The 17,621-nt window shown below is 28.9% G+C and overlaps 1 protein-coding gene and 1 long non-coding RNA gene across 2 annotated transcripts in view; one reads left to right on the plus strand and one right to left on the minus strand.

The window, feature by feature from the left end:
- Window positions 1–3,952: 3,952 nt before the first annotated feature.
- LOC134686258 (uncharacterized) overlaps window positions 3,953–17,621 on the plus strand; it is a 46,241-nt gene continuing 32,572 nt past the window's right edge. Inside the window, exon 1 of the transcript XR_010101582.1 lies at window positions 3,953–4,065. The gene's annotated coding sequence lies outside the window, so the exon portion shown is untranslated. The remainder of the gene's footprint in view (window positions 4,066–17,621) is intronic.
- Window positions 8,131–9,459, minus strand: LOC134686257 (uncharacterized). The gene is made up of 2 exons (XR_010101581.1): window positions 9,148–9,459; window positions 8,131–8,360 (listed from the first exon to the last, which is right to left on the minus strand). It is a non-coding gene; the product is annotated as an uncharacterized LOC134686257 (long non-coding RNA).

The following is a 17,621-nucleotide window of genomic DNA, read 5'->3' on the forward strand; positions in this document are numbered from 1 at the left end:
TGGTGTGGTTAAATAAAGACTTTTACAGTAAATAGACACCTTCCTGTTGGTAGAGAAAACGATTGATGAAAAAAATTCTACATCTTACATCATTATAGATTGTTAACATCGATACATGCCTGGCATTTTAAAGCCTTTATGACTAGTCCTTCCTCACGATTCTTTATTCAATTTCTATCAACTAATTACACCACTGTGTTTTAGTTGGATTTACTTTATTATTTATGTGCATACGTTTTTGTATTCTTTTTTGTCTTATTTTGGCCTTGGCGATGTCTCTCTTTTTTATTCTTATGCTTTTATATTGGCACAAATATATAATCTAACAATGTTGATGTTTGACAGGATCAATAAGTATAACGTGCAGACAATGTATGCCTAAATATATAGCCACCCACATAACTTGATCTTGTAAATTCCTCTGATTAGGTGCCATCTGAAAATTTTAATCAATAATACTGTTACGTGAAATTTGTTTAACAGATTTTAAATGAACTTCAAGCGATTTTAAGATGCCGTTCTAAGTGAATACAAACTAAATCAAAGCCAGAAATATCACCTGATTAAGGGTACTTCGCATTTATCTGTTTGACTGTTTTTTTCTTTTTGTAAATGCAGATTTAAGTTCGAAAGCTTTTTTTTTTTATTATAGATATAGGAAGATGTGATATGAGTTCCAATGTGACAACTCTCCATCTTTGTCTTTATGTCATTTGTTTTTCATTTCGTCTATGATTGGCTATGTGCTATTTTTACTTAATGTTTTTTTCAGTTAATTTATGGCACCGTTCTTAAAAACAAAGTTTTAAAGAAGGTTTATTGTTCATGTGGAGCAATTCTCTCAGGCATTTCCTTTTACGCAGCACCCGGATGAGAAGCGTTATTCTCAAACTATAGATTTCTATATACTAGTAGTGTTTTGAGGACTTGCTTTTTGTCGTCTTTCATATTTTTCTTTTGCGTTTTCCGTTTCTCATGACTTGTGAATTTTAAATGACCCCTCGTTATCTTCGGCTTTTTAAACAAAATAGAAACGCATTAATAAGATAAAATGTTTAAATAAAAATTAACCACAAATTTGTAGCTATACATTTACTTTAAATTGTTGTTTTTTATGGGATTTGATGTCTTTTAGGTTAATGTATGCGCAAATACTAATGAATTCATGTTGACAACAAATAAAATGTGATGGTTACAGCTATTCGCAACTGACAGATATAAGTCATACGCCAAATAAAATTAGCTAAAGATGTTATATACGTTCAACAATTACATTTTTATATTTAACAAATGATCAATGACAAAAAAAAACCCGACAAAATCATTGAAATTTTTAAAATGTTATCATTTTCAAGTTCAAGAGTGGTTAACAATTTTTAAAGTAAACCAACACTAAACCTATTTTCCCTATAAATATATGTCACAATTTATCAATAACAACAAACGAAACGACTATCTTTAGGATTTCAAAAGAAAAAAAACGAAAAAGCATCTTCTTACAAAATACTACTGGTAATATATTTCCCATCTGTGTAATCTCCGTTGGACATATCTGGTTTTTTTATTCTTAAATATTGTAATAGGAACATATCAATTTACCTAACTGTAGTGTGACTTATGATAATGATGAAAGTTTTAATGGTACTAGATCTATTATGTATATAAAAAAAAAGGTTCGAATAATTTCAAATGTTTTATGCATGTTGTATATACTTCATCCAAATTTTATCTCATTAAATAATACGATACGAAATTATTTGATATAGTAATAACAGTATGTTTCTTTTAAATAAAATTAGATAAGTCTTTCTCATTTAATGTTTTTCATTTTGTTTTATTCAAAATAGTTTATTTAAGCAAACCCTGAACTTCGTCATTGCTTTATATTAAAAATATCCGTTTTGTATGTAAAAAGTTTAACAAAATAGTAATCGTCAATATGAATTTAAAAATCAAACGTTATCAACCAATAACTCTTATGTGCTTTTCATAATAGGGAATAAGTTGATATGTTTGCTTTCGATAGTTGATCTTGACGTTGGTTTTTTTTCAAAAGAAGACGTTGACCGAATTTCTTCTTGTAACCAATGTAACATGTGTAAACAAGATGGCGGCGATAATAACACCGACGCTAACAAAATCTATTTTCACTGCACGTAAGTCGTTAAATAAAATGATACACCAACACATTCGTTTGGATAATAATAAGTTTTTTTCGCTTTACTTTTTATCACAGAGCAAATTTCACTGGGTACATATTTTGTGTTAGCCAACAAACATATTCTACGCCAGGCCTATTTAATGACATAAATATACAATCTACGTGTGATAATGGTACCGAGTGTGGAAAAATATATTCCCTATCTCCAATTTTAAAAAAATTACTAGAACACACCCGCGAAAACGCGGGCATTTAGAGCTTGGATGAAAGTAGGTAAACTGTTGTCTGGAGAATTTTTGTAAAGAATGTTATGTCTAAAGAATTTCAGAAAAGGTATAAAAATTTATTGGTACTGAAGAGACAGCACTATTTTATTAAGCCCTCTCCATTTTTGCCAAAGTCCGGGTTTTTTTTGGTTATCTGTCATATTCCATTATTTTCGCGTTTCTGTATACTATGAACATACATACATGTATATATTATAAATAAAGTGTCTGCTATTAACTATCAATTTCAAGTTTCTTCTCCAAGGCTATCATCTATTGTCATCTCTTATTATGACTTATCAGTTTGGGTTATTTTGGGAGAAAAAAAATTCTCACTGGTATCGTTGTTATTTTATTGATAGAGTCTATCAACACAAAAAATATTGTCCTGTGTCCGAGTACTCGACCTTTTTCGACTGTGGTTGACTTTAGTAAAAAGATCGGTGCTTATGCAAATTTTTCCAAATCGAAGTAAAAACTCCTTCATCGAGTTGACTATTATAAGGGAAGTGAAAAACAATAGTATCTGCTGAGCATTACAATTGTTATATGATTAATGAACAAAATGCATTCTGAGATAAAAAGCTGTTTTGTGATCATCGACAGTTGATAGATCATACACACATACACATTTTTTTTTATATGGTGTATAAACTGGACCAAATCATTCTCAAATATATCATAAAAGTCCTTTGAGGGAATTGGTCGAGTTTATACACCAATACATTCCTATAAAAAGGCGTTTAATTCTTATAATGGAAGGAGTAAACAACTGTCGTTTATCTGTCTTGTATTCTGCGACTTTCCGAAAATATGTTGAAACTTTTTGGAACATTACCTATATTGTTGAAGCTTTCCATTTTTATATAAGGTTTTTGTACCTAAGCAAATCATAGGCTCTGTCGAAACTTAATGTAGAGAATCAGTTTTTGCTTACAATACCTCTAGATGGAAGTAAAGACCGATTGGTTGCAGAAATGGATTACATATTTGGACTTGTCAATGCATTTGTAATTAAACTTTGAGACATTTTTCTCTTGTTTTGAATCATGCCTCATGTTGATATATAATATATCAAAATGTCCTTGTGAACAATGATACCGAACCTATCAATTCGTACTTAATTTGGCCCTTTAAACTTTGTTTCTCCCTTACAACATTTTCTAATAAAGCCACACGTTCATGAATCAAAAGGCTATGTATTGTAAGTCTAACGGTCAAATAAAACCCAAGATACACATAAACATATGACATGACAAGTTCATTGCCAATTCAAAGGTAAATCGAGTTCTATATGTCCTATTGAATATATGGAAGAAAGAACACACGACCTCAAAAATGATCAAAAACAGTGTTTAATTACCCTGCTTTCCATGAAACATTTGTATATGTAATAAATTCCAGTATGACATTTGTCGACATAATAAACAACAAGGTAAACAACCTACCGAACTTTTTTGTTGTTGATAAAAATTACAGTCTCAGAATAATTTAAACTAACAAAAAACATAGTGTTAATTGTGTCTTTATAAACAAATATGTTTGTTATTGTTTTAGATAATAATTGTGATTTAGTTATTGGTTCATTGTTAGGACAGTCTGAATACGCTGGATATTTGTGGTAAAATTCGAACGAAGGTAAACAACAAGTAGCATTTCCTTTAGAAATAAGTAAATATATCTAATTTGATCTTTTCAATTTTGTCTAGTTCAAATTCAAAATTATAATTGCTAGATGTTAAGAATTGTTAAACGTTTGAATACAAAGTCATTATGAGTGCCTAAGCAACGGTATGATTTTTATGTTACTTTTTTCTTCGCTGATAAGTTTAGAATTTCTATAGCAAACATGAAAAGCGTTTCAATTCCATCATAAAGTTGTTGAGTAGACGAATTTAGCGTTATATTTTAAGAACTTCATATCTATCTCCTAAAGTTTGCAGAAAAACGTAAATTTCTGGCTTTTAAAATTTAGAGACTTTTTGGCGAAGGTTTATCCTGAAAAGCGCATCGAACGCTTCAAATTAAAAGAGTATTATTTTTCAACTCTGATACTGCGTAGCTTTCGCTGCAGATATGCGGTTACCCCCGATTGTATTATGAGTTCGTAATCAGTGTTTAGAATTATATGTTTATCATTCTATTCTTAAATGTTCGATGGTAAGTTCAAAAAGTATTAAGGTAAATCGAGTCTCTACATCTAAAGGAAAAACGTTTGAAAATTCGCTACAGTTAACTTTTATTCATAAGTATCCTAAAGAATTTTAAAAGTATTTCAGAAAAAGAGCGCAATTTCAAGCTTATGATTAATATTGGCGTACATATACACATGTCTCTGCTTCGGACGGGTAAAAGTTATAAAGTCTTAATTAAATTTTTATTTTTCAATAATTTTTACTGATGAATAATTGAATGAAATTTATATTCCTTACGCTCAGTTCTGGTGATTTGTTTTGGGTTTGGGTTATTTTTTTTTTTTTTTGGTTTCATTAATTATTAAAATTGTTTGAATTAATTTTTATTCACAATAGTTTGGTTTTCTAGATAAATGCATTTGTTTTTGTTTGTCGAACTTCACATGTGCTGCAGTAAAATCAAACAGGAATTGACTTTCCCAAAAGAAAACCCCAGAGAATATTCAATATTTGGAGATTTAAAATTTAAAACAAAGGCTTTATATAGCATTGAACAATTAATTGGTGTTAAAAAGTAGATATTTGTACTAATAGATACAGGAAGATGTGGAATGAGACAACTCTCCATCCAAATAACAATTTAAAAAAGGTAAACCATTATAGGTCCATGTACGGCATTCAACACGGAGCCTTGGCTCACACCGAACACCAAAATTACTAGTGTAAAACCATTCAAATGGGAAAACCAACGGTCTTATTTTATTTAAAAAAAAAACCCGAGAAACGAGAAACACGTATAAATTACATAAACAAACGACAACTACTGTACATCAGATTCCTGACTTAGGACAGGTGCAAACATTTGCAGCGAGATTACACGTGTTAATGATGTTACCCCGATTTTGTTTTTTGTCCATGGATTTATGGGTTTTGAAAAGCGGTATACTACTGTTGCCTTTATTTATCACCACCGGACCGGAATCTCTGTTGGTGGACAATCTGTCCCCGAGGATTCTACCAGTCCGGTAGCCTAATAGCATGAAAACTAATAGAACAAATAATATTATACTGGATGACACGACGCCCAGGATAAAAAGGTGTCAATCGGCTGTTGTCAAGGACACAACAACACCGATTTTATCAGGTGTCCCCAGGATCATCTTAAATGATATTACTCCGATTTTGTTTTTTGTCCATGGATTTATGAGTTTTGAACAGCGGTATACTACTGTTGCTTTTATTTAATGGTACCAAACCTTCTCCCTTTTTTCTGAAACAATAGCATAACATCACAACATAGAAAACACACGATAAGAATGACTGCTTTTGCAATCTTTTAAGTGAAAGATTAGTTATTTGGTTTTACAGTTTTATATGTTTATACATTAATAGAAATATAATTGTCATTTGAATTATTGGCTTTTATATGAGAAAATACTATTTAATCTATCTAAACATATAGAAAAAAAAAATCTTTCACATTTTTCTAAATAACTTGTTTTCTCTTTTTTCTTTCAATAATATATTTTTCTCTGTGTTTTTTGTTATTTGATTGCTAAAAAATCTAGACATACTTTTGATATATATCTTTATATTTTTCTTCTTAAAAATTCAATCTCTATATTTTTTATAACCTATGCATTAAATATATTTGCTACATAAGTATATGTGCGATAATCTTAATGATGAGCTTCTTATTTTATATTATTGACATAGTATATAATGTTCGAAACGAGTTAGTGATAACGAGCCTCGGATAAGGTAGCGGTACTTCTTGTTTACCAATAAACAAATTGTTGTTCCATTTTTGTTAAATTTAATATATGAACAATTAAAAAAAAAGGTGATTAAAAGTAAAATGATTTAAAAAAAAAAAAAGACTCCGAGGAGAATTCTTATCGGAGAGTTTCTAAGCAAATGGGAAAATCAAAAGCTCAAACACTTCAAAGAATGGAGAATAACTGTAATATCTAAGACTTACCACTCTACATTAGAAAATGACTGTACCAAGTCAGGAATATGACAGTTGTTATCCATTCGTTTGATGCGTTTGGACTTTTGCTTTTGCCTTTTGATTTTGGACTTTCCGTTTTGAATTTTCGTCGGAGTTCAGTATTTTTGTGTTTTTACTTTTTAGTACAGAAATAGTTAATAATGAAGAAATATTTGCAAGTACATACAGTGTTATCAATGTTAATTATTATAATTTGAATAGTTTCAGAGACAAAACAATGCAGATTGTAATTCTAAAGCAAAAATGAAAATTACAAACTTCCATGGTCTTTCTTTTTAGAGGCAACAATAGTAGTTCAAATATTCAATATCAATTTTGAAGATTCAAACAAAGATAACACAACACTTAGGGTTATTGCTTCTTTCTGTATGAAATATATTGAAAAGGCTATTTTCGTTCATACAGGTTATCCGTTTCTTTTAATGCAAACTTTATGTTTTTATTAACTGTCAACTGCAACTTATTTTATAACAATGGTTCTACCAACAAACATATTTTTTTGGAAAAAGTGCAAAAATCCCCATCACTGACATTATACGCATACTATGGAAAACTCAGACAGTCCAACGCATTGTCTACACAGGACACACACATGCGCAATAATATTATAGGCAAGAGTATAAATGAGATACCGTTTTTATGATTTTGAAAAAGGGAAAACGATTGTCAGTCAAAATACTAAAAATCTAAGTCAAAACAGTTCCTTTAAAGTTTTTATTTTTTTCTGTCTGTATACCGCCAATTCCCCTATGATATTGATAAATCATCTACATGATATAATTCACAATGCTTTTCAACTTAAAACTGGAAGTATTTTACGTCTCATCATTGTGTAATTGAACTATATATATGGTAATTTAAAAATTTTTGTTTTTAATTTTTGCTTTGTGTCTTTATGTATCTTTATGATTTTTTTTGGTGTTTCCTTGTAAAATATTTTTTTTTTTTTTATAGCAATTAAGACTATAAAATAGTGTTGATTGGTTGTTATACACCAAGTTTTACATTAGTACCTTTTATGTTTTTTTATTTCGAAATCAACGGTCAAATTTTGGAACGCCAATAAATGAGGGTTTGGATGGGGTTAAATGATTAAAGAATAATGCCCTTAAAAAATGAAGATTAGAGAATAATGACCCAAAAAATAGAAGATTAGAGAATAAAAGGGTTAATTTTTGGAAGATTAGAGAAAAAAGGGGTTAATTTTTTAAAGATTAGAGAAAAATGGGGTGAAAATTAAATGTTTACAGAATAACAGACCCCCCCCATCCATACCCTCATAAATGTCTTTTGCTAGAAGAATGGATTCTTATCAAACAAATGATGTTTTGCAATTATTTGTATATAAACTAAATCATAAATTCAGTTTTATATATATATGAAATACATAGTGGACGAGAAAAAAATTGGAATATAGCATTTAATCAACAATGCGTACGTTGAAAATATGAATTTTAATAGTATCATGGTAATATATAAATACAAAAATATTTGTTTATTCATTTTTGTTTTTCTTGTTGATACATTCACATAGAAAAAATACATATAAAAGGATTTTGGAAACCAGCACACTTTATTTTTCTTTGAAAGTGAACAGATAAAATAAATATTGTCAAACAATTTTTAACATGTGTATATAATAAATATAAATTCACCAGAAAGTCACAGCTTCGTATTTTGCAACCAACAATAGTTCCTAAGTTCAGTTAAACTACAATCATTCATACAACAACCACAAACCAGTCTTTCTGTGGCATTTAATCTATCTCCAACAACCGGAGCACCTGGAATGACAATTATACCATTGTTAACATTTCCTGGTATACATAATTAATATTGAACGAAACATAGCAGTTCAGTTTTACCTTAAATGTAACTCTTATGTATAGGTTTGAAGTTCATATTGGATAATAGTTAATTAATTTTTTTTCAAATACACGTTATACGTAATCGAAAAGGGAAAATTATATGAAATTAGATATTGCTAACACTTTATGGAGGATTTTTTCTTAAATCTTCCAATATTTTGAGAAAAAAATTTCAATTAAAAAGATCCAATAATTAATTCATTACATGGCGATACGAGAACGAAAAGGGAAAATTATATAAATTTAGATATTGCTAACACTTTATGGTGGCTTTTAAAAAGGCATTTTTGGTATTTTTTGTCTGACTTATTGTATCTTTGAAAAATGATCTCGTGCACTATTGTTCATCCGTTCCATATCACTTTATTAAAATGCAATTAATAAAATTTAAGATAATAAATGTTTTTTTAATTTCTTATATAACGACTCAAGCATAAAAAAGTATCAAATTTAGATATTTCACAATTATATTGGAAAACAGAATCACAACAATTAATTGAATAATTTTTTGTAAATATAGAAGAATGTATTTTTTATGATTTAATGAATAACCTATGAAATTTGTCAACCAATTATAACTAATTTGAAGAATAAAAACATATATAAATTATATATTTATAAATAAATGTAATATATTTATAATTATCTTCAAAAAACCATTGCAGTATCAAGTAAAGTCTTGATTAGATAAATGTCTACTCACCAGCAATATTTAAATCCATATTTGGTGAAAATAAACTACATATAAGTTCAAAGATACTATGTAATTCACTATGACAATCCTTAAACATAGACATTGAAATAGTTTCTCCATTGTCGCACTGGATTCGTCCAACAGATTTTTGAAATAGTGTTATAAATATAAAGAATACATAACAGAAATAAACAAACACCATTATTATCATACACTCATTATTATAAAACAGGAAAAGCTTTCACAAACAAGACAAGTTATATGGCACATCCCACTTAAATTTCTTATTTTTGATAGGTCAAATACATATTTTACGTAGAGTCAAAGACGTGGTTGTGTGACTTATAAAACCTTATTTATAAAGAATAAAATATATTGTGACCTTGAAATGGTTTGTAATGATTCATTTATTTATAACGATACGATGTCCCTTTTAATACATAAGAATGTTACAACCCATAAATACGTATTTAATACAATTTCAAAAATGCGGTAGGAAAAAAAAAAACGTTTTTACTTGAAACTTGTGAATGATTTTGTATTCTTAGGAATAATTTATTTTGTAGACCTTTTAAAAATAGTATGATACATTTGAAAACATTGAAAAAAAAACCTTTCACCATAAAAACTTAATTTCATTTTTCTTTCTTCTTTTTTTTTATTTATTTTTTTACAAAAGTGTAATTATGATTGAAATCCAAAGTTTAAAACTCACACCAAGCAAACAAAAAAAAAAAAAATCCAACGAAATAATAAAGAATTTTTGGAGAAATCATCCTAAAGAAATTATATTTTGATAAAAACCATGTGTTCTGTAGTATTAAATCTATAGGGGAATATTTTGAGAGTAGCGTTTTTGTTATGTGATATGAGAATACTTGTTTAACAACACAAAACCATATTCAATGACATTAATGCAGATTAGTTAATAAAAAAAACAAAAATGATTAAAAGAGGCAATCAAAACCATATGTCGAGAAAAAACCCCAAGAAAAACATTTATTGAACGAAGAAGAGAAACAAACAAATCAAACGGTACACAAAAAACTTAAGATTGAGAGAGAAATCAAAAGAATATAAAAAAAAACGGCGATGCTCCCCAGGACTCTTTCCCCAAACTGAATTAATTATATGGGCAAACGATATTTTAACAATAATTTATTATTTCATCTCATTATGTTTTGAAGTTATGAAAGTTCAATTGTTCATCATTAAAAACCTTTTTTTACATGTTTTCCTGTAAAACATATTGATGCCTGACATTATATCCAAGAATAATGGAATCGTTTTATTTTTCTTCTTAACCACTGAGTTGAAATGCGTTTAAACACATATGATTCTCTGTTTCTTTCTCTCTTTCTCCATCTTTCTCTCTCTGGGCGTATTATGGGTTGGTGCTGCTTCATGACGGTCAGCTCCGGGGAAATACTGACACTCCTTTAAAAAAATGACAATTCTAGATACTAAGGACTTGAGTCGAGCGCATCTGCCGCGTAAGTTTATTGTTGACAGCGTTAATACAGTATGTCGACAACGTAGACAACTCCAGCACCGAAGCTAGTATAGGCGATACTGTACAGATCAGAATATAAATGTATTTTTTAAATATTATATACAGTACATGTATATCAGTAACTAAAAACACCCACAAAAAACCCAACCTGTTCAGACGAAATCTATAACTGGTTTTAAATAGTCAAAGTGGTATAATTCTAGTTCAGTAAAAAAATGCAAGATACAAAAAAACGATGCAATGTTATATAAATTAATATAAATGTAATATGTATCATTTCACTTCAATCTTATAATTTACTATTTATCTAACGATAGATTTTTCCAGATTCATCTTAGATTATGAACACAGGTGTATGACTTAGCTTTGTACGGAACGAAATTGATTTAGAAAAGTATAAGTAAAATGTCGGTACAAACAACTAACGTTTTTTTAAAAACTTCTACATTTGAAAATGCCTGTATCAAGTCAGGAACATGACATTTGTTGTCCATTCGTATGATGTGCTTTATCAATTGATTTTGCCATTTGATTAGGGACTTTCCGTTTTGAATTTTCGCAATTTAGTATTTTTGTGATTTTTCTTTTTTCATTGCTCACTTACAATATAGACGTAACTAATAAACAAACCATAAGCATAGATGTGCAAATATCACTGACAAAAATAAGGAAATAGGTAGACAATGAACTCACAGCATACTTTTCCTATAAATAACTATTGTTACTCGTTTGGTCGTACAATGTAAACAAACATCAATATTATTGTGGTCAGAAAAAGATATGTTAATCGGTTTAATGACCTTCTGTTCGTCAAAACTTGACACATAATGACCCTTTATTTATCAAACTTGTACGTACTTCAACAACTTGGAGGTGTAAACAACTTTTTTGATAGCCCACATGCTTCTTAAGTTCATTTGAAACCACAATCTTATTCATTTTACGAAAATAACATACATGGTTATGTAAGGTTGTAAAAGTACAGATATATTCATATGTACATATATAGATATGAATTTATATTTATAGAAGTACATTACCGTAAATAGTGATTTATGATCACCAAATATAGAACATTTATAAAAAATGTACAATGTTATTGGTAAATTATAATTTGACTTTAAATTATGTAACAGTGAAATTACTTTAATTGTTTATTTTACTTAAAATGTTACTCATCTTAATACTTTTAATTTGTCATGGCCTAGATACATGCTTACAATTTCAATGATACCGCTCCAAAAATGATCAAAATATTACAATAAATAGTTGGTTTTTTTAATTTTCATTCAGCAAGAATTTTAGTATGTATGTTTTACCGTTATCGCAAGTAGTTTTACAATTTTATATCACGCAAACTTATTTGGTTTCTGCGTTCGAGATTTAAATTAATTTTTGACTTGCATTATACATCTATTGTGCGATGATCACATCTGATGGATATAGTTACATAATCTATCGTTTTTAATCATGTATTATGTCATATACCTGATCAATTAATCAGTATCATAATATTATGCTCCTAGGGAGCGACTCTACAATCCAATATATTTGAGATAGATTTGACTATTTATTTCAAACTGTGTTTTTTTATTTTTAGAATTATTACAAATTGTTTCACACTATCCCATGTATAGGTTACCATATGGTATAAGGGTTCTCATTATTGAAGGCCGTGCAATGATATTAAGTTGTTTACATCATCAATATTTTACTAAAAAATACCATTATCGATATTGTAAAGCACCATTATATAAAAATAGATGTGACGAAGTCAAAATATTTTACGTATTCAGAATAATTGATTTTGTTTATTATGTAAACTGACATTTATTTTAATTAGTTACTTTTAGGATTGGAACTATTTTATATTAATGTATGCTAAGAAAAAAGGTGAACTCATTCATCTTAAAATAAAACTAATGAAAATAAACAACGATGTTTAACTGAAACACATTCGTCAGAGTGTTCTATTTTCACGGCACTAGTACACATTTTTGTTCAGGGGCAGGCTGAGTTCCGTCTCTGGGTGTGGGATTTATCCGCTGTGCTGACGACTCATTGGTTGCCTTCGGCTGTGTTTTTACTCTTTGGTGTGGTTGTTGTCTCTTTGACACATTCCCCTTTTCTATTTAACAATAACTTCAGATCTAGTGTCCTTGCTTCACCATTGATTGTAATGATTTTTGTGGCGTTAGATACTTTTATAAAATTTGAATTGCATTTAGTGTTCAATTGATTAATTACATTCACACTTTTTTTTACTCTTGTTGATGATTGCCACAATGAAAGTCTACCGAATTTTCCTGTTGTGGTGTTTTTCTAAACAAATTATAATAGGCAGTTCTGATAGTTCCCTTGGGGGAAATAGTGTTCCTATGAATTTTCTAGATATTTGATGTTTGAGTATTCTTAAATCAGTAGTCTCAGTCTGAATACAGAATTGTTAAATTAATCGATATTTTTACTTTCTGGATATATATTTCTTTGAATTAAGAGTTTATTTCATAATAAATAATGAGGAAAAATAAAAGGAATCAATGGAAAGAACAACAATATATAAAAAAAAATTTCAACAATTTACTTCAATTGTCAAACATTCTAGTGAAGGGTCTCCTTATTTATTTACAAGAAATCCAAAGTTGCTCTCTTATTATCAATATTACATTCCAATTCATCTAAACTAAATCATAATATTTCATCTTAAATAATGAAGAATAAACCAGTTTATATGAAAATTATTATTTATCTATTGTTATATCTAGCTTGTTTGATAAAAAGAGTTTCCGGAAATAGTTTAAAATTTCCGTTATCAGTTTTATATTATTATTGTATAAATATCTCTCTAAATATATTTTGAATCAACGTTATTTGTTTAAAGGTGTAATATATGTACCACCATTGATTTTTCCCTATAAGTCAATGTTAAATTTGCATTTATTGAATAAAGAAATACTTGGCGTGAATAACGTTTTATCCTGTCCAGTACTATAAACAAAATCTCACATACCATTTCATTGCATGTAAGATAATAACAATCACTGGGAGTTGACCAACAAATTGCCACCCTTTGTTTAAATGTGTACAAGATTTAGTAACCATGTTCTTTGAATTTTTCGCAAAAAACTAAGGATTTTTTACCCCAGGATATCTGAGCCGTATTTGGCACAACTTTTTGGAATATTGGATCCTCATTGTTATTCAACTTTGTTCTTGTTTGGCTTTAAAAATATTTTGATATGAGTGTCACTGATGAGTCTTATGTAGACGAAACGCGCGTCTGGCGTACTAAATTACAATCCTGGTACCTTTTATAACTATTTACATCACTGGGTCGATGCCACTGCCACTGCCATATTTAACAGTAATGCACATTATATTTTTTTGAGTTGTTTTTCTATATTTCAGTATCGCGATTTCAGTCTTTTCTTCAGCAATATATAAATATACCTTTTTTTTAAATCAATTCCTTTTGTAGTTTGTTTGGTCACACTAAAATGGTATAAAATAAAAATAAAAATCATACAAGACGCTTGACGAATAACTAAAAAAATAATCATTGAATATAACAATGTTGTTTGCAATGGGTATTGCTGGGCTTCCTGTTTTAAAAGAAAATCCTTTTTTATTCTAACATAACCAGTCCGACAACGCGTCTTTACATACTAATCTATTCAGACGAAATACAGTTTTATTTCATGCAGTCCATGAACAGTAAGGCCACATTTTAAAGAATAGCTGTTTCCCATACCCTGGGTCTACCTTTTGTAAACAGTCCAGGGATCCAGGTTGATTATTTTTTTTATAACTGGATATTATTACATGGTCACATAAATTGTTTGATTTGTCCAGTCGATGCCACTTATTAGTTATTTGTTCTCAATTTGAGTGTATTTATTTAGATTATCAATCTTTTATCTTTCAAGCACTTTTCAAAAATGGAAACGAATTTTTTTTTAGGAAAAAAAATAATTTAGATTTTTTTGTGGAAAATAATTTTTTGAACTGGGGGCTTATTGTTGACCCGAGTGAGGGAATAGAAACAAACATGTTTTTTATTTATTTTGGCCTTATGTTTTTTAAGAAATTTTCCATGTTACAAATACATACTCTCAATAATTTCATTTAAAATAAGTTTATGTTTTTTTATTAGCTCTGATCATATTTTCTATGACACAAATAAAAATAAATGCGCTCGAACCCCGAATGCAACTTAATTTATCTTTCAGTAAAAATGTTTTAATCTAAGTTAAACTATTATGAAACCTTAATGCTTCCCTGTTCTTTTACCTTACCGTTTTTTATGTACAAGTTTGAAATTGATTTTTCTGCCATATTTAACAGTAATGCACCTTATATTTTTTTGAGTTGTTTTTCTATATTTCAGTATCGCGATTTCAGTCTTTTCTTCAGCAATATATAAATATACCTTTTTTTTAAATCAATTCCTTTTGTAGTTTGTTTGGTCACACTAAAATGGTATAAAATAAAAATAAAAATCATACAAGACGCTTGACGAATAACTAAAAAAATAATCATTGAATATAACAATGTTGTTTGCAATGGGTATTGCTGGGCTTCCTGTTTTAAAAGAAAATCCTTTTTTATTCTAACATAACCAGTCCGACAACGCGTCTTTACATACTAATCTATTCAGACGAAATACAGTTTTATTTCATGCAGTCCATGAACAGTAAGGCCACATTTTAAAGAATAGCTGTTTCCCATACCCTGGGTCTACCTTTTGTAAACAGTCCAGGGATCCAGGTTGATTATTTTTTTTATAACTGGATATTATTACATGGTCACATAAATTGTTTGATTTGTCCAGTCGATGCCACTTATTAGTTATTTGTTCTCAATTTGAGTGTATTTATTTAGATTATCAATCTTTTATCTTTCAAGCACTTTTCAAAAATGGAAACGAATTTTTTTTTAGGAAAAAAAATAATTTAGATTTTTTTGTGGAAAATAATTTTTTGAACTGGGGGCTTACTGTTGACCCGAGTGAGGGAATAGAAACAAACATGTTTTTTATTTATTTTGGCCTTATGTTTTTTAAGAAATTTTCCATGTTACAAATACATACTCTCAATAATTTCATTTAAAATAAGTTTATGTTTTTTTATTAGCTCTGATCATATTTTCTATGACACAAATAAAAATAAATGCGCTCGAACCCCGAATGCAACTTAATTTATCTTTCAGTAAAAATGTTTTAATCTAAGTTAAACTATTATGAAACCTTAATGCTTCCCTGTTCTTTTACCTTACCGTTTTTTATGTACAAGTTTGAAATTGATTTTTTTCTAAAGATACTAAAAATTGTCTGCTTTCAAATCTTAAAAGTAATAAAATAACAATGTGATTAAAATACAATTTTGAAGAGGTAGATAGACCACACCTTTCCAATTAAAAAACGCGATTAAAAGGGATCTAAAACAAAACAAAATAATATTTTATATTGCTTTCAGTAGCATCGAGCAGCCCATTGTACGATATTACCTTCATATTAGCGTAGCATTGTTGTTTTTATCATTAATATCGATATTAATTAGTTTTGCTTTATCGCTAAAGGTGCATTTTGAACTTCCTGTATTTGACTAATATATCAAATAAGAGGGTGGTTAATTACTACAAATGAAAATTGTATTTATTAGATGTATAAATTTTATTAGTAGTAATGTGTGTTTCCTCAGTTTAATTAATTTATCATATGTGGTATTGCGACGTTTAGCTATTTGTTCACATGGGCTGAAGTTTTCAAGCAAGCATTTACAAACGCTTCGAATCTGTCTTCGTCAGGAAACATTATCCCCTGATACCAGCTGACCACACTTTGTCAAAAACATTCCTCTAAAATCTAGTTTAAAATCATGTAACGATTGTATTGTCCTAATATGTTTGATCTTAAAAATAAAAATAGAATAAAAAAAAGTGCAGAAATTGCTATAATAGAAGTTAAAAATTTGTTTTTAATTAAAAATACGTGGTTTTGTCGATCCAAAAGATACGCAATTAGTATTTTTGCAACTTAACATAGGCGTTTAAATCCCCTTTTTTTTTTGTTTAGATGAAAGAACAGAAAACCATTCAAATAATGATAAGCCCTGATTTGAACCTTATATATAGTTATTGTGAGTGCGGTTGTCTAAGAGAATATTGTCAAACAAGTTTAAAGAGATAATTACATAAAATATACTTTTCTTGGTATCATCTTATCGATAAAGAATTATATAAAAAGTGTTTCGATTTTCAACAGACTTTACGACATAATGTTTATTTTTTGGGTTTTGTTTCTGACTAATTGTAAAATTATCAAAGTTGTATGTTTATAAACCTGACATAAAAACAGTTTTTAGCGACCCTCATAATGTACTATCTAGACAATGGGGAAAGCAACTAATGCTTGTGTCGAGTTTTTTTTAAAACTCTGGTTGCGCAGTAGTGAGCGGGACAACATCACAATACATGTTAACAGTCTTTTAATTGGTCGAAACTAAAAAAATGTGGGAAAGAATTTTAATATGAACCTTTTTATGTATGTTATACAGTACGCTCTTTGTCAATAGGTCAAAGATGAGAAAAATCAAAACATTTGGGAAAATGGTTTCCGGATTGTAACTTGCCATGTTTGATTTGAATTAAAGTTATATAGATAGGGCAATAGATATAGAAAAGGGGAATAACCCTTTTGAGATTGGGATTGATAGGTTAAGGTAACTGTACCTAAATAAAACAGATTTTAGAACAATGGTTTTAGGGATGTTTGGTCCTCAATGCTCTTCAACTTCGTACTTTATTTGGCCTTTTTGACATTTTACGTTGACGTTTTATTCGAGTGTCACTGATGAGTGTTTTAAAGACGAAACGCGCGCCTTGCGTAAATATAAAATTTCAATCCCGGTATCTATAATGCGTTTATTTCTTGATGGACATTTCAATTTTTTGCTTAATCGGAATGAAACTT

Source organism: Mytilus trossulus, chromosome 10 (assembly GCF_036588685.1).
Source record: "Mytilus trossulus isolate FHL-02 chromosome 10, PNRI_Mtr1.1.1.hap1, whole genome shotgun sequence".
Lineage (NCBI taxonomy): Eukaryota > Metazoa > Mollusca > Bivalvia > Mytilida > Mytilidae > Mytilus > Mytilus trossulus.